The sequence below is a fragment of the Macrotis lagotis genome, chromosome 1, assembly GCF_037893015.1.
Source record: "Macrotis lagotis isolate mMagLag1 chromosome 1, bilby.v1.9.chrom.fasta, whole genome shotgun sequence".
Classification (NCBI taxonomy): Eukaryota; Metazoa; Chordata; class Mammalia; order Peramelemorphia; family Peramelidae; genus Macrotis; species Macrotis lagotis.
This window is the reverse complement of record NC_133658.1, coordinates 699,608,924-699,633,830: the sequence shown is the minus strand read 5'-3', so window position 1 is coordinate 699,633,830 and position 24,907 is coordinate 699,608,924. Positions and strand designations below refer to the sequence as shown.

The 24,907-nt window shown below is 34.6% G+C and overlaps 1 protein-coding gene and 1 long non-coding RNA gene across 2 annotated transcripts in view; one reads left to right on the top strand and one right to left on the bottom strand.

Moving 5' to 3' along the window:
• LOC141507816 (uncharacterized) overlaps positions 1-24,907 on the bottom strand; it is a 78,832-nt gene that overhangs the window by 28,361 nt on the left and 25,564 nt on the right. The window lies entirely within an intron of this gene.
• Positions 4,406-24,907, top strand: part of CSRNP3 (cysteine and serine rich nuclear protein 3) — a 207,813-nt gene continuing 187,311 nt past the window's right edge. Inside the window, exons 1-2 of the mRNA XM_074215811.1 lie at positions 4,406-5,254; positions 6,628-6,715. The gene's annotated coding sequence lies outside the window, so the exon portion shown is untranslated. The remainder of the gene's footprint in view (positions 5,255-6,627; positions 6,716-24,907) is intronic.

The window sequence follows — 24,907 nt, the reverse complement described above, 5'->3', positions numbered from 1 at the left end:
TTGTGCATAGTTGTTTGCAGGTTCTCCATTAGACTTTGATCTGTGAGCTCCTTGATATTAGGGAGGTTTTGTTATATTTTGTTTTCTTTTGGTTTGGTTTTTATCTTCCTTCTTATCTTCAAATTTAAATATCATTTCTGTCACTTAGTGGGTGCTTAATTAATGCTTCTTTATTTGTCTGATATGGAGTAGGAGTTTGTGTGTGTGATGGTGGGTAATTGTCCCTTTGTCAGTCTGGTGAAGACTGAGGACCTTCTCAGAATAATTTTTTTTAAATAATTGAAGGAAATGCTAAATTTCAGTTAGTGGTTACTGAAAAAAAGGTGTATTTTTTTTCCAATCCTGAAATCTATTCATGGACACCACAGTGTGTGTAGACTACAATTTAAGAACCCCTGCTCTAAAGTCAAGATGTCCTTTCTTGTGATGATCTCCAATTTCTTTCAAGGACCTGTACAATCTTTTTCACTTTGGGGACTTTTCATGGTCTTCATTGCCTCATCTCTCAGGCATAAGTGTAGTCCATCAAATTCACCTTATCTATGAAGGACAAGATTCAGATTTGTTCTTCCCCATTGTTATTCTTCCTCATGCTGTTCTAATAGAATAGTGGATTCAAGAGAGTTGGTCCAGAACTCCTTTACTGGTTCCAGGAATTCTGTCATTTTACCACTACTGCCAGTTCACTTTCTTGTCATTTCTAGCTTAACCTAATAATGCCTGCCACTATCATCCCTGGAGCCACATGGTTCTCTGATACATATAGTTTCTTAGAGTAAATGTTATTTTTTTTTTTTTATACAAATGGTCTCTGGAGAGTTTAACTGGCTGGGCAGACTTCCTTTCAAGAAATCAGTCTATGTATTTGATTATCTTTTTTCTCTGCCTGACTTCCTAGTTCTTATTCTACTTTCTGTTAGATCTCTTTCTGTTAGATCTTCTCTTTCTGTTAGATCTGTTAGATCCTCTCTCTCTCTCTCTCTCTCTCTCTCTCTCTCTCTCTCTCTCTCTCTCAAGATTATGCCCGTGCCCCAAAGATTTGACTTAATCATGCAAATTGGTTTTGGAAATCATTCTTAATGTAGTGTCAATGGGAATGGGGAAAGCCAGGAATTCATCTATTAAGGATTTGAACTTGGTCAAGGGAATGTCACATCTTATTGAGAACACATAATCAATCTCAGAAGGACATTATCATCAGTAGAGGATTCTAAATTGTGTAGGACAACATCAGTAGTATGAGAACTATGTTTTTATAAATGAGGAATATGCAGACCAGGACTGACTTGAATAAATTCATTAATGGTGTTTTTTAAAATCTTTTGGTGGCACAAAGATGGAAAGGGATAGTTGAAGCATTGGATAACAGATCTAGAATCCAAACTTATCTTTATGGGTTAAAATTAATCCAATAATATGAAATTAAATGGAGAAAAATGTAATATCTATATGTTTTGTAAAACAAAGAAATAGAAAAATAGGAGTCTGTTTAAAATAAACAGATAGGCATAAAATATGGAAGGTGCATTTAGAGAACAATTTGTCTGAAAAAAATCTGGGGGTTAGTCAACTGAGAGCTCAATATGAATCAACAGTGCAATATGACATTTAAAAAATGTGACTACAATCTTTTGCTATGTTAAAAAAGATATGTGTCCAGAACATGGAAAGTATCAGTTGTATTGTGCACTGCCCTGCTGAGACAGCAACTGGAGTGTTGTCTGGGTGCCCCATTTGGAGAAGTAGATTAACAAAAAGAAGAATATATTCATGGATTATCTCATGACATGTATTTATGGATCTCAGTTGTGACAGAGAGCTTTCTAAAGCCTGTCAAATCTTAAGAATAGTACTTGTTCTTTTCCTTCTCTCAAAATGACAGACAAAAAAATCCCAAAAGGAGTCAAAGGAAAAGAATATTAAAAAGGGGGGGGGGAAGAAAAGAAGAACAAAAAGGAAGATGTGTTTGAAAAGGTGGTGAAAAGACCTCAAAAGCAATGCAGTTGGAACCCAGTCCTGGCTGGAGGGATCAGTAGTTATTCGAGGTCTGTGATGTCTTCCTAGCAAGACAGGTACAAGTGGAAATATACTGCACCAAAAAGATTTAAAGGAAAAAAGAAAAAAAAGATGCCTTGCTACTAATAAGAATGTAGGAACCAGAGTGGTAAAAATTCTCAAAATGGCTAAGTATTACCATACTGAGGATCACCCAGAAAGCTGCTAAGTCAAGGTAAAAAGCCTTCAGCAAGCAAATGATGAGACTTAGAGCTAGTATCACCACTGGAACATTCCTGATTATGTTTACAGTTCACCACAGGAGCAAGCAAGTGGTTTTCCTAAAGCACTAGTGGCTAGTGGTTTGTTACTGGTTACTGGACCTCTGACCATCAACTATATTCCTCTGCAAGGACCCATCAGAAATTTGGCATTGCCACTTTTACCAGGATAAAAACCTTTAAGGTATAAAAAGCATCTTATTGATATTTATTTCAAGAAGAGGAGATTCTGTAAACCTAGATACTAAGAAGAAGAAATTACAGAGCAGCACGAGGTTGAGCAGGAAAACAGTGAAATCTCAGATCCAACCCAGAATGAAGAAAATTTCTCAACTCTGTGGCAACCTGCATTCTATTTTCTTTTTTTTCCAAAGAAGTTTATCCTCACAAACTGATATTTTTAAATATTTTGAAAAGAACTCTTATTAAAATATTTAGAATGACTTAAAAAAAAGAATACTCACTTCTAGCAATTTATGGGAGGATAAATGATGCTGGAGCAAACCTAGAAAGCATCTCCAAGAATTGTGAAACTCTGGGCAAGAAACCAAAGACCAAGTTTTATTTGTTTTATAATCACTACTGGTGATTTAAGTTAGAGGTTTCAGAATAGTCAAAGTGTATTTGGAAAAGGAAGAGCTGATAAAGGTGTCAAGATAGTGTTAAAATTTCTGGATCAGAATTCAACATATAGTTATGATATGCTTTTGGCCAGAAATAAAGAATAAGACATAGAAGAACTAATTTTTGCAAACTTTTAAGTCCCAGCCAAAATCCACTTTCTAGGAGTAGCCTTTCTTTACTCCTCCTTTAATGCTAGTGCCTTCCCTCTATGATTGCCTCCAATTTATTCTGTATATGTTTTGTTTGCACAGTTGTCTGTGTGTTGCATCTTTCAAGTCCTCTAAGCTCCTTGAAAGCAGGATCTGATTTTTATCTTTCTTTGTATCTTTGATACTTAACCTAATGACTAGCACACAAGTGCTTTATAAAATGTGTGTTGACTCATCTACTTGTTGATTGAGATGGCTTTAACTTGCAAACGAAGAGGAAGGGGGGAAAACTTGTCAACATACATCCACTGTCAGGTACCACAAAGTAAGATGGATGAAGTAGGAGTGCTATTCATATAAAACAAACCCATTAACTAAGCAGAGCCAATAGATGTAAAAACTACCCATTAGATATCCATGCAAAGATGAGTAAATCAAATAAACTACACTAAAATTTAATGTAGATCTAGAAATCCCTATAAAAAAGCAACAAATAACTATAACAGCTATGAGTAGACTCAAAAGAAAAAAAGTTTCCATAAGAACTGTAAAAATACCTAGAAGAAATCAAGAAAATTAAAAATTAAGTAAAAACTCTAAAGGAAAGAATTGGAAGGATAATTAATAGCCTAGGAGAGAAACTGGTAAACTTTATCTAAAATAATAGACTCCCTAAAATAGAAATTCATTGTTCCAGTGAGAAATATTATAGCAGGGGAAGACAGATGTTGTAGTGAATTGAGTCAGGAGGACCTGGGTTCAAATCCAGCCTAAGACATTTAATATTTATTTAGCTGTGTGAACATGGGAAAGTCATTTAACCCCATTGCTTTGCAAACCTCATCTTTAAAAAAATAAATAGAGAAACATTCTAACAAAATCAAGATTTAAAAATGGGTTGTTTTCCTTTTAATGTAAAAAAAACAGTTTACCTCTGGAAATCAAGAAGTGATAATTTAAAAATAATTTTTTTTGTTTTTTTTTTAGATTTTTGCAAGGCAAATGGGGTTAAGTGGCTTGCCCAAGGCCACACAGCTAACTAATTATTAAGTGTCTGAGACCGGATTTGAGCCCAGGTACTCCTAGGCTGGTGCTTTATCCACTATGCCACCTAGCCGCCTGTTTTTTTTTTTTTTAATATTTTTGCAAGGCAAATGAGGTTAAGTGGCTTTCCCAAGGCCACACAGCTAGGTAATTATTAAGTGTCTGAGACTGGATTTGAACCCAGGTAACCCTGACTCCAAGGCCGGTAAAAATAATTTTTAAAAATTTCTTGCTTTATTTCTTCCAGGTATTCTTATAGTCATGGAAAATCCCATTTTTCATCTGAGTCTCTGCTTGCAGTCGTGATGGAGTTACTTATTCTTTTTTTAGGAATATCTAGATCTACCTTAATTTTTTATACTGATCAATAGTTTCTTTGACTTATTCTCCAAATTCAATTCTTGAATTGGATTTTGTGTCAGTCCATCATCAGCCAATAGAGGAAGGCAGAGAAGATGGATAACATGCAATAAAGTTGTATAAAAATACAATCATCTCACTAATATTTATCCCCTTTTGTGGGTCCCCAGTTTTGAACTGCTGAAAACTTTCTTGTGCCTTGGACCTAATATCCTAGTTATCTTTTAGTTGACTCAGCACAGCCTATTGTTTACTCTTTGTGATCTTTACTTGGCTTCGAACTCTTACTTCTAGAGCCTGTCTTATTGATTGCCTTTAATCACCAGGCCACAAAGATCCTATCCCCAATTAAGCTCTACTGAAAACAAACATATCAATCTAGATTCAGACTATCCCTTAACTCAGTTCAAGTAACCCATATATTCTATTTCTGAGGTGTATGAAGTATTGTATAAGGTATTCAGGGAGGATTAGCAACTCTGGTGGGAAAGCTTGTTAAGCCCTTTTTTGGGCTGCTCATCCACCTTTGCTTTCCACCTTCACACAACTCTCACCTAGGGCTCCAAGAAGCTTTAACATGCCCAGAGACCAGATCCTGGTAAAACTGTCTCAATCTATGGATTAAACCAGGTTAAGGGTAAACAATAGGCCTCAGATCCATAGTGAGTTAGGTGGATGTGTACCCCAAGCATGTGAAGACTTCCTTCAGAAGAATGAGCAGATGAGAAAAATTTGTACCAATGGCCATGAAGGCAGTTTGGGCAGACACTGAAAACATGAAGATCATTCACGGCATCCCAGGTCATTACCAGTTGTCTTGTTTTGCACTGAATTTTGATGATTCTAGAAGAGAAAGTGAGGCTGATGACTTTGCGCAACTCTACCTCAATTAAATCCAATTCACCCATGAGTCAAGACATAGCCCATGATATTACTGGTCTTCTTAGAAAACAAAGAACTAATAGCAACAGCAATGTCATATTTCTACCTTCACTTATCATCATATAACACTTCTTCCAATGGTTTGCAGTGGTCAACTGTAATTCACTTATGCTTAATATGATAACCCCTTAAATAACTTATACTTCATGAGACTAGTTAAAGTTTCTAGGAGTCTTTCTCAGGGAATATATACATATATATTATATATGATAAATTTTAGTTTAATCCTAATTAATGTTTTATCTTGAAAGATTAGAGAATATACTTATGATTTAGAAGGTGCAAACATTTCAATCTGAGTTGGGGGGGATGAAAATAAAGAGTTTGTCTTTACTGCCAGTATTTGATATTAATTTAAGAAGAATGTGCCCAAGCATTGTTACTACTAGCACTGAGAAAGGATACCTATGATTTTTTTTTAAATCTAATTTATGAAAGACTCAGTCACCTTTTTTGTAAACTTCCCTTTTATTATGCAATCAATTTTATTTTTAAAAGCAGTTTTAAGCTGCAGTTAAACATAAAAGCATTAATGTTGAATTATGAATAAACCTCTATATCATTTCTAATTCCTATGATTATCCACTCTAGATATGTAAATTTTAAATATATATATATATATATATATATATATAAACAGATACACAAACTTAAAACAGACAATGTGAACACCATATTATTAGCATCACTTTTTTTGTAATATTTTCTTTGGGTTTAGTCATATTGTATATTCCTAATAAAATATGGTTTGAATTATCCAAATAATTCAATTGTACATATTTTAAATATTTCAAGGGAAAGAAAGTTTTTGTTTACTTTCCTTTTCATGAACTAACCAATTATTACACTTTGGTTGAATTTCCCAGGGATGTACAATTCTTGAAGACCTCTGAGTTATTTGTTGGTCTAAACATTTTTTTTTAAATTTCCCACTTGGTGAATAAAATAAATGCTTATTCATCCATTGATCCCTTCTGTGCAAAGAAGAGTTTTCTCACTCTCACAAACTTGGTTTGAATCTAAATGTGCCTCTTAAAAATTATTTAGCTTTTTGAATAACAAATTTATGCCCCATGCTTCCAAATTTTTTTTCTATCATCTTTATATTTCTGCCATTTATGTGCTTGCTTGAGGACATGCCATACTAGTATTTTAAAAAATCTATATTCTGTTATTTCTTTGAAAAAGTAGCTTTATGCCCCCCTTTGAAATGTCTTTCCTTCCTTTCAAAGGAAAAATGAAGGACATAACTACGGATTGAAAACATGGTTTCAGAGGCCTGAAATCTGCTGGAAGAAACTAGTTTCTTGAGATTGAAAGGTCAGTGGTTTAGAATTTATGTATTTCTTAATTAACATGGTCTAAAAGTAGATATGTATGTATACATAACATATATGTAAATATAAAATAACTTGAAACATTTGTGCTATATGTAAACTATAAGAGGAAAATTATTTCCGATTTTATACTATTCATAACCTAAAACAAACAATATTATTGCTTAGAGTTATATATGTGCTGACTCATTTTAGAAAAGTATTATTTTATCAGTCGGTTCACCCAATATATTGTTAACATATTAAAATTTCGCCTGACATTTTGTAAATTGTGAGTACTGTTAAATTAAATAAAAAGTAGACTTATGGTGGGTTTTTAAAAGACTTTCCACTTGGATATAGTTTTATGTTTTAAACAGTAGATTTTCTTGGTATAATTCCCCATTCAACTCAGTCTCCTGAAGGGTGTTGAAACATATACTTTTAGAAATCATTGAACTTTACACTTGACCTTGCCTGTGTTCCGGAGCATTGAATGAGCCTTTAGCCAGATATTATGGTATCAAAATAATGCTGGCTCCCCACCTCAAATGAGCCTGCTTCAAACTGTGTATCTGAGAAAAACAATGAAAAAGATAGATGAATCAGGAATGTTTAGGGAAGTCTTCCAGGTTGATCTTGTGTTCTTAAGAGTGGAAGAACATAATGAGCAAAAAATAGCCATGTCCATTATAAACCAACAGCCAACTATAATAATATATAATAAAGTACTAATTTTGAAATTAAAATTAAATTGTACATTAAAATAGCTATATTTTGATGAAATAATCCAAAGACTGCTGTTTTTAGATTATTTTTTGTCCCAACCTATATTAGTTATCACATATACATTTTTAAATATAAGCACTACCTTAGTTCTAGGTAATTAACTACCTGAAAAAAAAAGCATTCTACTTCTATAGCCACAAAATTGATTATTCAGTTTTTTCCAGTATCACCAAACTGCTTTCTCTCTCTCCTTCCTTCCACTTCAGTTACACTTCTCCTATCTCAACTCAGTCCACCTGCTTCCTCCCCCACCTCCCCAAAAAAAGTTTTTTGTTTCCTAAGGTGAATATTTAATTCCAAGAGGCCAAGTTCATTTTTGAACATTTTTTAAGATTTGTGTTAGGTAAATATGTTTTCAATGAACTGTTTTTATTACCAAATAAAAGAATAATTAGAAAGGCAAATTTGTTTTAAAATGGCACTAGCAATCAAGCAAGTTGAATATTGGCAGGGAAAAAGAAAAAAACAGCACTTTTCCCCCCATCTTGTTTCCTGGTAGACACCATCTCCCTAGAAGGTATATGGTCACCCACCTAGAGCATAAGTACCTCAATAAGTCTGATGCTACTCTCCATTCTAAAGGTGAGAATTCTTTAAAAAGATCATAGTCGATCAATAGGTACTTGGTACATTACCTATTATCTTCTAAGAGCTCTTCAGGAGAGTACACAAGCAAACCCAGACCAAGTCTGGGCCTTTTCTCAGTAATTAATCCCCTTTCTTTTCTGATTGATAAGAATGTGCTTTACAATTTAGGCATCTACTGTCAATCAATTTTTACAAAAACCTAAGAATACACTATTGTGTGTGTATTAATATATATATATATATGTATATATATATATATATATATATATATATATATATATATGGTGTTTATTGCTACAGGTCAGACTTTACCCCTTGTGGAAACAAGAATAATATGGAATAAGAGTAATCTCAAATAAGGCACTCTCTTCCCTTTTAATTTTTCCACAATAACCTTCTATATTGTGCTGAGAAGCAAGTAAAAAATATGCAGGTGATCATGTGTTAGCTTTAGTTTTTAATTAGGTATATTGCAACAGGATCTGTTAAATTGTAAATAAAAAAAATTTCTTTTAGTAAAATACAACAAAATCAAATAATAACTTTGACCGTTTCCCATTTCTATCGCTCCTTCAATACTATGTTTAACTTCTTAGATCACCTTCCTTTGTTGTAGGATTAGTAATTCCCATGACTATACCTACTTTGTTTTTTTAAATTCTACAACACTGATGCCTTGAATGAAGCCTCAGTTAAACTCTTAGAAGGCAATTCTGATCCTATTATATTGTATTGTACAGGGCTCACAGCATATGTTTACACCAAATATGAATGATTTTTGGTTAATTCAGAATTTTATAGTTTCTGCACCTTTAGTGAAGTTATGATGCTACCCCTTCATCTTACCTTGTACCTAATTGACCACTCACTGAAGCATAATAGGAAAATGTGGCACAAAATAGGAACTTGCATTATATCCCAAAAGCTGCATTGCCAAAACTGAGAATCTAATGTTGCAGAAATAATTGTGTACAAGAGCTGTGAAAAGCTGCAGAATATGGACGATGCCTCCTTGCTTTTTTTGTTCTTCCAATTCAAAGCATCAGGCTCACCAGAGGACTTAAGCATTCCCCCACTGACCTAGAAAGGCAGATCCTTGAAGAAAGATTGAAAAGTAAAACCCCTCAGGATCCATATGCAAATAACAACTGGATGAGTGAAAAGACTGGCAAGGGTGGGGAGGGATGTGCTCTCCGAAACGGGATGTGCTAAAAATGGAAACACATGATCACATGCTTCTTGGGAAATTTCTCAAAGTCATTTAGAAAGGTAAGTTATATGGATATATTAACTAAGGCAAGTAAGAGAAAATGTTCATTTGGGAAGAAAATGCTATGGTCGTTATGCAACTGCAGGGCTGTCTCAACTTGTAGTTCTTTGTATTCTCACAGATTACAGTCATCCAAATTTCTCTTGAAGCCTTGGATAGGTGGCTGGCATATACCGCTGCAAGGGACTTTTACAACTACTTAATACCCAATTTTAAGAATGTTACAGCTCTGAAATCAATTTTGTAATGCAGGGAGGAATTTGATATACCCATGTAGTATATAAGCAGACATGCTGACAAGGCAGGTATAGTACTTAGCAATATGGGCTCCTTATGCCAGTACATCCTATGAATACCTAATGACTTCAAGCTAAATGTTGGGCTTTTTTTTTTTAAAGGAGACTACTTCATCTCATCTGCTTTCTTTAGAGCCAACTAAAAATAAATGTAATAAAACTGAGCATATGCCCAATAAGCACTTCCTAAATGTTCATTTTAATAATGGTTATAAAAACAAAAGGAGCACTTAGACTATTCTGCATCTTGACAGCACCAAAAAGAACAAAAGGTAAATTCATATTATAATAAAAGATGATGTATTTGCCAATGCTATGTGCATTTTACCCTAATTGTTCAAATAAAAATAAGTCTCTTAATCAAAATTTATTTATTCATTTGTCCTTAAGAGGTATAATGAATAAGGAATTGGATTTGGCAACCACAAAAACCTGGATTCAAATTCTACCTTAGTAGATGACTGGACTGGACAAGTCACTTAACTTCTCTATGCCTCAGTTTCCGTAAGTGTAAAATGAGAGACTTGACTTCAGTGGTCCCTAAATTGCCTCTAAGCTCTAAATATATGATCTTATCATGGGAAAATTTCCTTAAGAATAAAGTTAGGAAAAAAGAGAGAGAGGCAGGATAAGCTAATATTTTACCCTAGACAAAGAAATTTGAATTAGGAAAATCAGTACTTCTTTTTAGATCTTGATTTTTAAGCAAATAATTTTGGGGTAGAATTTGTGGGAGGTACTTCCATAGTAGCTTATTAAAGAGAAGCAACACGGCATAATGGACCTATAAACTGGCCTTGGAGTTAGTACAGATCAGTTAATTGCAGACCAGATGCCAGTCTGCTTTGGTAAAAGGGTTTTTCCTCCCTGGATTTCCCAACTCCAATGAGAACTCAGGTTTAGATAAAAAAAAAAATCAAACAATTCAGATTATTTTTCACATAAGGAATCATTATATTAACCATATGCAGTTATTCAGTGGTGTGCGTTTTAATTCTCCTCAAAGCTACAGGCAATTAAAAGTTTTTTCTGTTTCTAAACATGAATCTTCTTAGACCTCAGTTTTACCTTTGGCTGGAAATTTGATTAAAAAGAACCTGGATATGGGGCAGCTAGGTAGCACAGGGCCCTGGAGTCAGGAGGACCTGAGTTCAAATTTGACCTAAGAGATTTAATAATTACCTGTGTGACCTTGGGCAAGTTGCTTAACCCCATTGCCTTGCAAAAAAAAAAAAAAAAAAAAAGAACTGGTTAGTGGAGGTCTGGGAGGTAGTGGTCAGAATGAGTAATTTGCAGCCCATTTCTGACTCCATTTTCTATTATGTACACATAGGGCATTTCAGCATAACAGTTTGCCCTCAGTGAGGCAATTAGTTTACCTGATCTTTCATATTCCTTGTTTCTGAAATGTTGAATTACCTCCTCGATTCAGTTCTACTCTTCAGAATGTGATCAATAACACAGCTATCAAACTACATAAGCAAACAAGTGAGGGTTTGAGATTTATTGGAGATGAAAGATCCTTTAACCTGACCCAGGACTTAAGACACAGCAATCTTCCGAAAACACAAACATTTTTAGGGTGTAAAATCAAAGGGAAATAAACATCAACAATGGAATTATCAAAGGGAGATTAATATCTTATGCTGAAATAATGCATAAAGTGAGGATGAGAATCCTGCTGAAATCTTATCTTCAACCAAGATGTCTAACTTTTGACTACACTCATTGTTGGAGGGCAAAGAACAGAATACTCCTAGTGAGGTCATAGAGGCAGAGCTGACATTGTCTGGGCCCAACAAAACAGAAGGAAAGTCAAGGTCAAGTGTTTCAGACTCCTGACAGCAAGTAAAGAAGAGAATCAGATTAGAAGAGAAACTTTACCTTTAAGACTTCTAATTAAAATATGAGAAAGGGGTAAAGATAGAAAATGGCAGATTCTTTTTCTTGTCTGGATTCATATAATCCCCCTATTCTAGGCCAGCTCTCTTGCATTTCCTGACATTTCTATTAAGAATTCCAATGGTTCTGAGAATCCTTTTTTTAAAATCATCATTTTAGTTAACACCTTTGTACCTCTAGCAGGTCATCATGGTCATGCTGTTGATACTAGGGTTCTATTAAAAGAAGGAAAAAAAATCCATTTCTCCTCTACCTACCTCTACTTATGGGAATCAAAAACAGAGGGAAGTTAGGAAGGAATAAAGAAAAAAAAATAAAATTACTTTCAAAAATAGAAAAAACATTGACATTTTATGTAGCAATAATTTGTATGACAGAGATTTCTAAACTTTCCTTGCCTATCCTATTTATTTTAAAGAATCTTAAAAACAAAACAAAACTTCAGATTTACTTTGCACTCTCTGAAGTAAAATAGTCACAAATTTTTGTCTGTATAAAGACATAATAATTTTTTTATTAAAAACATACTAGGGAAACCATTTATAAGATGACAACAAAAACCTTTCAAGTCAAATGAACTATTTTGGGAGATAGAATTGTTACAATTGTAAAATATGATTGATTCAATGATTCCCCTTCTAGAATTCTGAATAGATATTTTCTAGTTTCAGTTATTCCCTTTATACAGTCTTTATTGAGACATCCTGCACCAGCCAGAATGTAAGTACTAAGTACAGAAGTCTGGGACAAAGGGAAAAATCCAGTTTTGTTAAAGTGAATCAATCCTGCAAATTTAGTCTTGAATTGAATACAATTCCAACCCTCTAGTAATTTACAATCTAAAAGAAGATACAGACCAATGTAAGTGGAAAAACCAAACACAACACAGCAACCCAAAATGAATTGGACTACCATACAATTGGTCAAATAGGTAGGAAAATCAGCTCAGAAAGTATTTTCATCAATATTTATTAAGCACCTACCATGTACCAGGCACTGTTTTGGATGCTGAGGATTCAAATACAATGAAATTATCTCTAAATGTAAGGAATTTATTTAAATTGTATGCATGGTATTTTGGAAATGATATGATAGCACATGGTAGAGGAGGTGAAAGTGAAATAATAGCTGATTTTTTGTATAGCACTTTACAAATATTGTCCATTTTGGTACAGCTACTGTCTGTTGTAGATGCTGTTATCTCCATTTTCCAGATAAGGATACTGAGTCTTGGAGAACATATTGGAGTCTTTGACTCCAAGTCTAGCATGCTGTCCACTAAGTCATCTATTAGTCCAGGAGAATTATTTCCTCTCTCCTAGTTCATCAGGAAAGACTTCCTGGTGGAGGTGTAATTTAAGTGGCCTACTTAAACTTTTTTTCTTTTCTTTGTTGAATGCAATGTCCTCATATTCTGCTTTCTGATTTCTTTAAACAAGAGCTAATTTCAGTCTAGTTGCTGTCTTTAGGATATGATTAGGTTTGAAGCTCTTGGCAGCAAGTCAAACATGTGATCCTAACAGGTTGTGTTATTTGGACTTGATTCTTCTGTTTAAAGGGATAGCTTTTCTGAAATGATGTCATTTTTTATCTCACGCCTGGTTATCTTCAAAACTGAAAAGAAAATAGATATTTTGTATAGGAGATATTTCTCATATGGTTTCATAGATTTAAAAAAAAACAATAAGTAACAGATGGCAACTTCTCTCAGGAGGGCTTAAAAAATACACTCTAGATTTGCAGGTTTTTTTTTAATGACCTAACTGTTCCCCTCAGGAGGATATCATGAAGTTTCCCTCAACAAGTCATTCAAAGGATTGTTTTCAGTATATTTTTGATTTCCATGGTTTAATATTATGTGAGGGAACCTCTCATGGAGTCAGTAGAGATGACTCAAGATGTTGATTTGCAAGTTGAAATAGTTGAAATAAGAGGCAAGGAGCTTTGGGTTTGTTTTCTTTTTTTTAATGAACAATTTAACTTCCTAAAGCCTTTTTAGACTCTAAAAAAAACTACATGACACAATTCACATCTAACGTTTGTGTGTATGTGTATGTGGGGTGTGTGTGTGTGTGCGTGTGCATGTGTGTATGTGCATGTGTATGTGTGTGTGTGTACGTGCGCATGTGCATGCCTTCTGGGGAAACAGTGCACCAATGAATATTGCTTAGAGCACCATTCTCCTCTTTTGCAATCTATCTTCAAATGTACCTGGCAGCAACTGGATTCTCTTATTTATTCTTCTCTATCTGACAATCTAATGATGTCAGAAGGGCTTAACAAACTTGGTAGAAGAGGTCAAGGTGACTCATACACACTATTTGGTCTGTGTTGATACTTGACTATTGATGCAGTGAAGAAAAATGAGGGCACAACCAATTTCATAGATGACCTTTACTCTTTCTCACAGACCACAGGATGAGCTCTGAGGAATTAGCAAAAGTCATCTTTGAAAAAGGGAAAGAGGGGAACTTTTCACTTTATTTTTCTGTAAGCTAAAATATCGTTTTTTTCCCCTAAGTCCCAGGAATGTTTCACTGGATTTTTTTTTAAATCTTAGCAGGATACTACTTATATTCTAGAAAAATAATGTATTTCCATTCCACTCCCTCCTATGAGAGACATATGTGAAATATAAACGTATTCAATTACTTTCACATTTAAATGTGGTGCCTGTTACTACAATTGTAACATCACTGAGAAAAGGTATCATAAAGAATATGTAAAGCACATGAAAAAAATTTTCTTTTACTCTTTTCACCAATTTGGTTTGTTATTCTTCAAATGTTGTTTCTGACAATGGAACTAAGTCCATTTTAGTACACGATGCATGACCCATCACTAACCCTAAATTCAATACAATAAATTCATCTTCTTGTTCCTTAAAAAAAATGAAAGTATGATTAAAAAAAAACTGGAACGAGTATAAGCTCTCTTCAACAAGCCAGTTTATGTGGATGTTTCTGGAAGAGAGTCTTGTTTTCTCTACTCATGTTGGTACTTGTGCTTGGGAATTGAGTAAATTGTGTATATTTGGTTATATTTTTGAGTGGTTTTTAACAAAGTATTCTATAAAAAAACTAAAGCAAATTGATTGTTGAAATAGTGACTTCAGTGACATATAAGGCCTGGTTTTAATTACATATTCCTATGTAAAGATTACATAGGCACTTGCAATATGTTCGTGTTTGACATTTGTAGGAGAATAACAGACACAGTTACTGCCAAAATTTTGTTGCATCTCAGTCTTCTTAGTTAAATCAACATGATGCATTGTAAGGAGGTAAATGAAGATTTTTAATTCAACTTCTGCTGCATTCTTTTGAAGAAGTAAAACACCTTTAAAATAACCAGTTACAGACTTAGGTCATAGAAAAGGAAATAAAGGAATTATTTGGGCTTTCAAAAAAGTTGATGTGCTAGGAATTCTCTTTGCATTTTAAATCTTTGCTTTTGGTATTTTTTTTTTCTGTCCTTGATTTTCCAGACCAACATATCCAGTTTCTAAAGTAGCCTATTTTTTTAAAGAACAAAGAAAAGAGGAAAATGGAAAAATAGAATAAATAAAATGATTCTCCAACATTTGACAGAAATTTTGTGGTTCAATTACCACTACTAGGTAGATTCCCTAGCTCTGAAATCTTGGATTTGGTGTAGGAAAAGAGATATTATATACAAGATAACCTTTCTGTAATCAAGGATGAAATGAGAAATTTGTTGAGCTCAGACATTTGTGTGCCAGTTTTGGAAAATTTTATATCTTCCCTGTCTTGATGGCATGCTTATTGCTATAGATTTTTTAAACTTTGCTGTCTTGTTCAGAAGCAAGAATTATGAAAAAAAGCTTATAATCTGAAAATAGGTAGATGTCTTTCATTATCATCATCATTAATAACAAATACTTGGGGAGCCCCCATTAAATTCATTCCATTGAACTCAATATTGTAGGCTTTTGTAGAACTGCTTTAAAGTCAGGAATTTTCCATGCATTGGTTCTGGTTGCTAATGTTATTGACATGACTGCTAAAACTGGAGATTCCTTTGAGCTGGTTGAGTTGTGAAAACTGTTTCTAGTTTAGAGAATTCCCTAGAAGTGATCCCTTACACTGGGATACACCTTGTTTCCCACACTGGACTCTTCTACAAAAGTGAGGACATTTGGCAATATAATAGCTCTTCTGTCTCTGGCACACTATGCTTAGCCTTAGGAGTACTAATACAAAAAAGAATGACAGGTATATAATGTTCAGTGGAGTAAAAACCAAGTAGAGTTCAATGGAAAATGCAGAGATAAAGTCTTTCTATATGGCATGGTTATTTGTCAGAGACCTGATCAGTTGTCTGACTGGCATTTTGTGCAGAGCAAGGGCTCTTAACCTGGCGTACACAAATGTCCAGGACACCATGGAGTAACTTTGGAGATCTGGGAATTTATTTTTAATTAATATTTTGATAGAATTGGTTTCTTTTGTAACCCTATTTTATATATATATATATATATATATATATAAACATTGTTCTGAGAAGGGGGATGTAAGAGTCTTCTTCACCACCAAACAAGTGATGACACAAAACAAGTGATGTAAATGAACACTACTGATTGGTTGGACTATAGTTGACCACTGGGATGGTGTTTGAAACTATTTTGCATATATAGTATATACAAATTAAAACAAAACAAAACATGAAAAACTCTCCTTTATTATCATACTCCTCTCCACTCCCTAATCTTCAAAATACCTGCACCAAGTTAAGTTCTTATCTTTTGGTTTTTCTCTTCTCCCTTCTTCCTTGTCCAAAACAGACAGCCTGTTCTTTGAAAGTCAGGAAGGGAAGTTGAGTAACAATGCTGACTACTTTTTTTATGCTCGGTTACTGCTTTTTCATACTGCTGAGGATGGGACTTAAGAGAGCTGGGAGGAAATGTTGTGCAAAGCTCTGGAGAGTTTACCAAGAGAGGGAGGAAATGTTTGTAGAGGAAAGGATAAGTGTTGACCGTCTGGTGAGTGTGTTCATAGAATGGATCTCGGGAGACCTACATGCCCTTATCAAATGCAGCTTTGCCTTGAAGCTTCTAATTTGAACTCTTCACTTAATGTATTACAGTAAATGGTGTTTCTAATTACTATAGGATATTGACTGTGGGAATGAATAATTTAATGAAAGTGTAACACTTCTTAACATCATCTGTTACTCTTAAAATCTTGAAAATTGAAAACTGGTAAAATATTTCATTCTTAACCTTTCTTAATCATGTTGTTGGGACCCTGAACAAAATCCTTCCATTCAAGGAGTATATAATCTAAAAATGAACAAATTGCTGAATTTTCTAGAGCCCCAGAGAAATTAGACTGGGCTAATTTTAACAAATGAATTTTTTTGGCTGTCTCACACAATTCTCTTTCATAGGACTTTCTCTTTCTCCCCATCTGCAGTTATCCACCTTCCTTTTTCATCTGCTTTTTCCTTCTTTTCTTATCTATCACATATCCTGGGATTTCTTTTTTTTTCTCCCCACTTCCTTTGGTGATAAATTGATTACCAGGGTTTATTTCCTTTGGATAGCATTTGCCCTATGAGTACCTGTTTTGTTTGAGATGAGGCCAGCAAAGCTGAAAGCTTCCAGAATAGCAGGAGAAGATCCAATTCAGCAAATGAATGAAACTGTATGATCTATCTTGTCTATAAGCCTTGCTTTCAATGGCTCTCTTACCTAGAAAACATTTTTTTTTCTGCTGTACAGAAAACAGAATTTGGACATACCTGAAAATAAATTTAACTGATTTCCTAAATTTCCTGACAAGATGGTGCAGTAAGACCTTGGAGAGTCAAGTCAAGCCAACACACATTTGTTAAGTGCCTACTGTCTTCTAGAAGTCAATTTGGTAATGGGAGTAGCTTTGACTAATGAAGACTTAAATATTTATTGTGAACAAGAAGTTAACATCCTTATTGCCTCTGTCATTATGTTCTTTTTAAAATCATCTTCAAAAATACTAATACTTCCCAGAATCACAGAATAATGGAATCAGAAGGTACCTTTAGAGATGAGTCAGTCCTCATTTTTTTGTGATGTGAATAAACTTAAGTGTTAAATGATTAAATGATTTGCTTAAAGTCCCAAAGAAAGTATGCAAAACAGGGGTTGATTTTGAAGTTTAGTGCTCTGTTCACAGACCAAGATGTGTCTTTCCTCCAGGAACCAGGACTGAACTCTGACATAGATATATTATAGGAATAAGGCAAATGAAAATATCCATTCAATCATGAAAATATTTACAATAAATAAGCAAATGGGTTTAACACACCTAGTAAAAAGAAAGTTGTTATGAAAGTTATCTGTCAACGGGGGAGAAACTGCTACCTCTCTCCTAGTTAGGCAAATCCTTTCATATAGACTGGCCCTATGATGAGTATTATACAGTGGAAGGAGCGCTGTACTTAAGATCACCAGCCTTAAGTTTAATTCCTGACTGCGAAAAAGTAGGAGCTTGGGTAAAAAACTCAACCTTTCTCTCTGAGTCTCATCATCATTATCATCATCAAAATGAGAATATTGGACTAGAAGACTTTTAATGTCCCTTTCAACTAGAGAGCTCTGATCATATGGTTCTGTGGAATCATCAGGTGTTTCTTGAGAATTTTCTGCTCTATGGACAAGGAATATCTGTATAATCGAATAGGAAAAAAACCAATTACTTGGAGTTTTCAAGTTCTAGTTTAGACTTAATCCTTCTATCTCCTAAACAGTTAGGTAGTCTAGTGGATAGAGTACTGAGTCTAGAGACAGGAAGACTCATCTTCCCAAGTTCAAATCCAGCCTCAGATACTTACTAGTTATGTGATCCTGGACAAATCACTTAATCTTGTTTGCCTCTATTTCCTCATCTGTAAAATGAACTGGAGAAAACTCCCAATGGGGTCACAAAGAGTCAAAATGCAACTGAACCATCTGAACTACTCCACCATTCTTTCTCCTTCAATTCTTATTGGCTCCCCCCTTTCTGTCTTTTTTGCTATTTTCATCCTCATATACCCCAAACTCTCTTGATTCTGGTCCTCTAGCCCCCTTTACCATGCTTGTTTTGTGTTCCCTTTCCAGGTAACTCCTTCATATCTTGGTGGAGGAGGGAAAGGTGGAGAATGAAGGTACTCAATATGTCAACAAGGCATAGAAAGTTCAGAGTACAGGTGAGGAGTTATACATGACTGATCCAGAAAACATCTTTAAATGAAGGTTCTGGAAGGGGGTCATCCAATCAGGAGAGGTTGCAAGGACAAAGGGTACTTCCAATATGCTAATTTCAGGGCTCAAGGGAAAGAGCTAGGGCATGGTAGAGGAGGTCTGAAATTCAGCCTGAAAAAAACTGAAAAAATTTAAACTGCATTATCTCACTTGATCCTCACAATAACATGTATTATATGCTGCTTTTGTGCAGACCTTGAGATCATAGATTTAGAATTAGAAGACCCATGAGAGGTCATCTAATCCTTGTTTTAAAGAAAGGTTAAGTGACTTTTTCTTATAATTACATAACTAGTAAGTGTCCAAGGTGGATTGTGAGTTCAGAAGTCTTCTGATTCCAAGTCCACTCATCCACTTTAATTCTATACCCCCTTTCAATCTCAGCTGTCCCAAAAGAAATTCATGTCCAAAAAGAAATATTATTTCCTTATGGATGACATACATATCTATTCAAGCTTTTCTGAGATAGTCAAAAGAATACTGGATTTGAAGTCAGACCTGAGTTCAAATCCCCATTTCTTTTTCTTACTATCTCTGTGATATTAGGCAAATCACTTTGCTTTTCCTAAGCTTTAATTTCCTCCCCATAAAATGAATAGGTTGGATTTCTTCTAGTTTTTGATCCCTAAAGTCAAGTTCATTTGACTTAGTTTCCATGCATTGCTTTTCCTACAAGACATTTTAGACTTAAGTCACAATTAACTCTAGTGGATCATGGTCAAAATGAAGGTGTTTAATCTTCCTTCTGTAGGTCTTTTCCTTCTTCCTAGGTTTCCATTCAGTGAACCTTCAGGATAGGGATAGTGGATAACCTTTGCCTTTCTCTACTCTTTACAGGACACAAGGACCAGCAGTCAAATTCTGTTCTGTATTTCCACACAGCTTCTTCTGCATTTATCCTTACTGTTTTCTTTCTTCCAGGTCATGATGAAAATCTCAACCTGTCTACCATCTTTCTAAAACCATCACTGCTCTTTTGTTTTTTTTCCCCATGCCATTTCTTTCTTAAAATCTTCCCAGGAGTTTGCTACTGCCTTATTTTCAGTCCTTCAAAACTCTTTACTTGTCAGGATGTCCTAAATCACTTAGCTTTTTTTATTTACTCTTATTGCACTTCCAGCTCCCTCCATTTTTATAATTCTTTTTCAACTTGGCCCTCCTTTTTCTTTTGAGGCTTTTAATAGCAAAACTATATGTTTATCCATTCTTTACCATAGACATCTACCTCCCATCATATAGCTCCTGAATTTAGTCCTTTCCCCAAAATATTTCCAAAATTAATTAGATAAGACAGAACCATTGTGCACCAAATTATTAAGTCTCCCTGATTTTTATCCTAGTAATGTGGGTAGAATTGTCTTCAATCCCTAAAACATCCTTTCCTTGACTGATGATATAGAGATGCTTTGCCTCAATATATTGGTTTCACCTTTCAGTTGTGTTCCCAGGAGAGCAAGGAGTATTCTACTCATTGTACTTGTCTACCCAGTGTTTACCATAGTGAATGGCACATGGTAGGTACTTAATAAATCCTTAGTGAGTAACTGATTGATAAGTAACCTAAATAAAAATACAAAGAACAGAATCGAAGGTTAATGAGCATTTTTGAGCACCTTTAAATGTGTCAGGCACCAGGATAAGCACTAGGATGACAAAGAAAGGTAAAAAAAATCTGTTGTCATAGAGCTCATCATTTAATGGGATAGAGAACATGCAAACAACTGTACATCAAGATAGATGCAGCATAAACTATAGATAATCTCACAGGGAAGGCCCTAGCATTAAGGAAGATCAGAAAAGACTTCTGGTAGAAAGTAGTCAGACTTTGACTGAGACTTGAAGCAAATCAGGGAAGGCAAGAGACAGAGATAAGAAAGGAGATCACTCTAAGCATGGCAAGGATAACCAGTGGGAATGGAAACAGTCAGGTGCTAGTATCTGATTTAAGGAACGGTGGGGTGACCACTCTCTGGAAAATAGAATTGGTGGAGGGAATAAGGTGGCTGACCACTAGAAAGGTAGACAAGAGTCAGGTTATGAAGACTTTTCAAAAACATCTAAGAGAATTTCATATTTGATATTGGAGGCAGTGGGGAGTCACTGGAGTTTATTGAATAAGGAAATGACCTGGTCATGACCTGGTCAGACTTCAGTGGTAAAGTCCTAAGACAACAAGGACCAAGGTGACCTAGTTTTCTTTGTACAAAACCTTTTATTCACAATAACATACCTAATAAAAGCTTTATAATTACAGATTGTTTTGAAAAAATATTTTTCCTTTTTTTAAATGAATGTTTGATTTAATAAGAATTTATGTTTGAACTCTTAAGTCTACCATTGCTCTCAATGACTAATAATGGGAAAATATAGGAGAGGAGAAAAGCAAATTAGCAGGCTAAAGAAAATCCCTTTTGTTGGGGAACAGATAATGGATTTGGGTCCTGTTGGTTTACTAGTGTATGAGACTGATACAAATTCAGGTACTAGAAATTAGAAAGCCTACCTGCTTGAACTTTGGAGATTTAGTGTTTTCACAAAACAAGCCAGTAAAGCCCAAGAAAGGAACTAAGAGCCAAAAGCAATTGACCCACAAGTTAATCCCTAATAAAACCACAGAGAAGTTTAAAATATTTTCTAGTTTGAACCTATGAGTAATTAATATTCCTGGCTAGAAGAATACCTTGCCTCTCTGAGATATATTACTGGTGGGCTTCCAGTTAGCTTTTTCTTTTTGCTCCAAAATGAATAGAATTTGCCACTGAACTTGTTTATGTTATTTGCTTCAGTGACTTGCCTTGGCAAATTACTCCCTGCCTTTATTGTTAAATTCAGTGTACTGCTAGCATTTTAATTTTAGGTTGTAGCCCAGTGTTTATCGTTTCCCCTAGTGTAAACAATATTGGATAAGTTGATATTCTGTCTGAGACAGAAGCTTTAAAAGTACCTCTTTCTCAATTTGGAAGACTTCTACCCAATTACTTCTAAGTCTAGGGGATTTTTTTCACTTAAAATATGGCTAAATTTACATTAAATTCTTGAAATTGTATATGAAAATTCAAAATAGTAAGATTATTCTATAAGGAAACTCCTTCCCCTGTTTTCCTTGACTTATTTATTTGATTTATTTGATGATAGATCTAGACCTGTGAGAGTCCTTAGAAGTTTATCTACTAAAACCATTTCACAGATGAGGTAATTGGCACCAAGCAAGATTATTGGACTTGCCCAAGGTCATATACAGAGTATACATTCTTACTTCAGAACCAAGGTTTTCTTCACTGTACCACTCTTATGATGTGTCTTTATGTGTCAAGCACTAGAGATAAAAATATGGAAAAATGGATCTGAAATAGTTTTCTACCCTCATGAAACTTATATTCTATAGGGGAAGGAGGTAATTCTTAATTCACCATGAAGCCAACTCCTATTCATCATTACATTCATTTCAAGCCTCATAGCTTTTCTTTAAAGATCTATTTGCCTATAATCTTCCATATCTGTACTAATTTTATCGCCATCTTACTCTTTTTTAGTTTCTAGGAATCCCATTGGAATAGAACTCTAGAAAGTTCAAAGAGTAGGGCTCTAAATTCATAATAAGGTGTCTGTTCAGATACTATTGCTAATGTCTGAATTATGGTGACTTCAAATGTGACCCTATCCAACTAGCATATGAATACTATTAACTATCTATGTTGTTCTTTATCATTGTTCCCCATTTTTAGCTTCAACTATCCTTTAAACATAACTATTATTCACTCATTTCTCTTCTTTCTAAATTGTACCCAGGACCAGTTTTCAAATTTTTCTTTTTAATTTCAAAAGGTTTTACATAACTTTCTTTAGCTGTACATGTTTTTCTTTATCATTTTTATCTTTTAATCTTTTTTATTAGTTCTGTCTTTGGGATGAATAGCATTATTTATCTTAGAAATTGCTTCAATATTTTTTCCCACAGCTGCTATTGCTAGCTGTATTGCCCTCCATCCTATTGTTCCCCACCCCTATTTATTTTATTCTCTTTCTCCTTTCAGCCTTTTCCTCCTCAAAAGTATGTTGTATCTTGACTACCCTAACCCATGATATTCCCTCTCTCCTATTACCTACTCCCCTCCTATCACCCTGTCCCCCTTCTACCATCCCTTTTCTCTCCTATTTTCCTCTAGGGTAAAATAGATTTCTATCCAATTGAGTGTATATGTTATTTCCTCTCTGAGTCACTTCTGATGAGAGTGAAAAGTTTTTCTTGCTCCTTTTATATGAAATAAATTACTTCATCTTACCTCTCCTTTCCCTTTCTCCCAGTACATTCCTTTCTTGCACAATAACTCCATCTTTATAATATATTATACCTTCATATTCTGTTCCCTCCTGCACCTTGTCTAGATAGATAGATAGATAGATAGATAGATAGATAGATAGATATAGATATCTCTTTCAAACTGCCCTAAAATGAGGTTTATATGAATTATCAGGATCATCTTTCCATATAGGAATACACACAGTTCAACATCATTAAATTCCTCATCATTTGCCCTTCCCATCCACCCTCTCCATGGTTTATCTGTATCTTGTACTTGAAGATCAAAATTTCTGTTCAGCTCTGGATATTTTAACAGGAAAGTTTGAAAGCCCCCTATTTCATCAAATGTCCATCTTTTCCCCTGAAAGAGTATGTTCAGTTTTTCTGGGTAGTTGAATCTCAGTTGTAATTCAAGCTCTTTTGCCTTCTGGAATATCATATTCCAAGCCCCAAGAGCCCTTAATGTAGAAACTGCTAAATCCTGTGTTATCTTGAGGGTAGCTCCATGATATTTTAATTGTTTCTTTCTGGTTGCTTGTAATATTTTCTCCTTGACTTGGGAGTTCTGGAATTTGGCTATAATATTTCTGGGAGTTTTCCATTTTCAGATCTCTTTTTCAGGAAGTGACCAGTAGATTCCCCTAATTTTTATTTTATCCTATGCTTTTAGGCTATTAGGACAATATTACTGAATTTTTTTCTTGAAAAATGAAGTCTAGGCTCTTTACCTGGTCATGACTTAATTTTTAAGCTCAATAATTTTTAAATTATCTCTCCTGGGTTTGTTTTCCAGGTCAGTTTTTTTTTTCAACGAGATAGTTCATATTTTCTTCATTTTTCAATCTTTTGGTTTTGTTTATTGTTTTTTGATTTTTCACAGTCATCAGTTTCCTTTAGCTCCATTCTATATTTGAAGAAATTATTTGCTTCAGAAAGCTTTTGTATCTGCTTTTCCATCTGGCCAATTCTGCTTTTTAAGGCATTCTTCTCTTTATTGACTTTTTGGACTGCTTTATCCATTTGACCTAAACTGGGTTTTTAAGATGTTATTTTCAGGGTCAGCGTAGTGGAAATCCGATCTCAGACACTTAATAATTGCCTAACTGTGTGGCCTTGGGAAAGCCACTTAACCCTGTTTGCCTTGCAAAAACCTAAAAAAAAAAAAGATGTTATTTTCTTTTTATCTCCTTCACCAAGTTCCTGATTTGATTTTCATGATTTTCCTACATTGCTCTCATTTCTCTTTCTAATTTTTTCTCTATCTACCTTAATTTTCAAAATCTTTTTTGAGCTTTTTTTCAGCCTGAGACCAATTCATATTTTTCTTAGAGGCTTTGGATACAGAAGCTTTGACTTTGTAATCTTCTCGGTATGTGCTTTGATCCTCCATAGGATTAAAGTAATAATCTATGGCTAGGTTTTTTTTCTTCTGCTGTTTGCTCATTTCCCCAACTTATGATTTGATTTTAAGTCTATGTTAAGGTGGGACTCTGCTTCCAGAGTGAAGGATGCACTGACCCAAACTTTTGAAAGTCTTGCAGCTATCTTTATAGGCACCCCCCAGGAACCTCAGTTCCTTTAAGGTCTTATGAGAGGTTCTGACTGCTCTCCTGGCCCTTACTCCAGACTATAGATGACCACAAGCACTCTTCTCTGTCCTAGAACTGTGAGGAGGGTCTCTGCTCTGCTATAGTAGTAAAGTTCCTTTTTATGAGCCTGGGACCCAGACCGTGACCTGGATCTGAGCACGGACAATGCCACAGAATACTGCTTTAGAGATAAATATCAGAGAAACCTCTGCT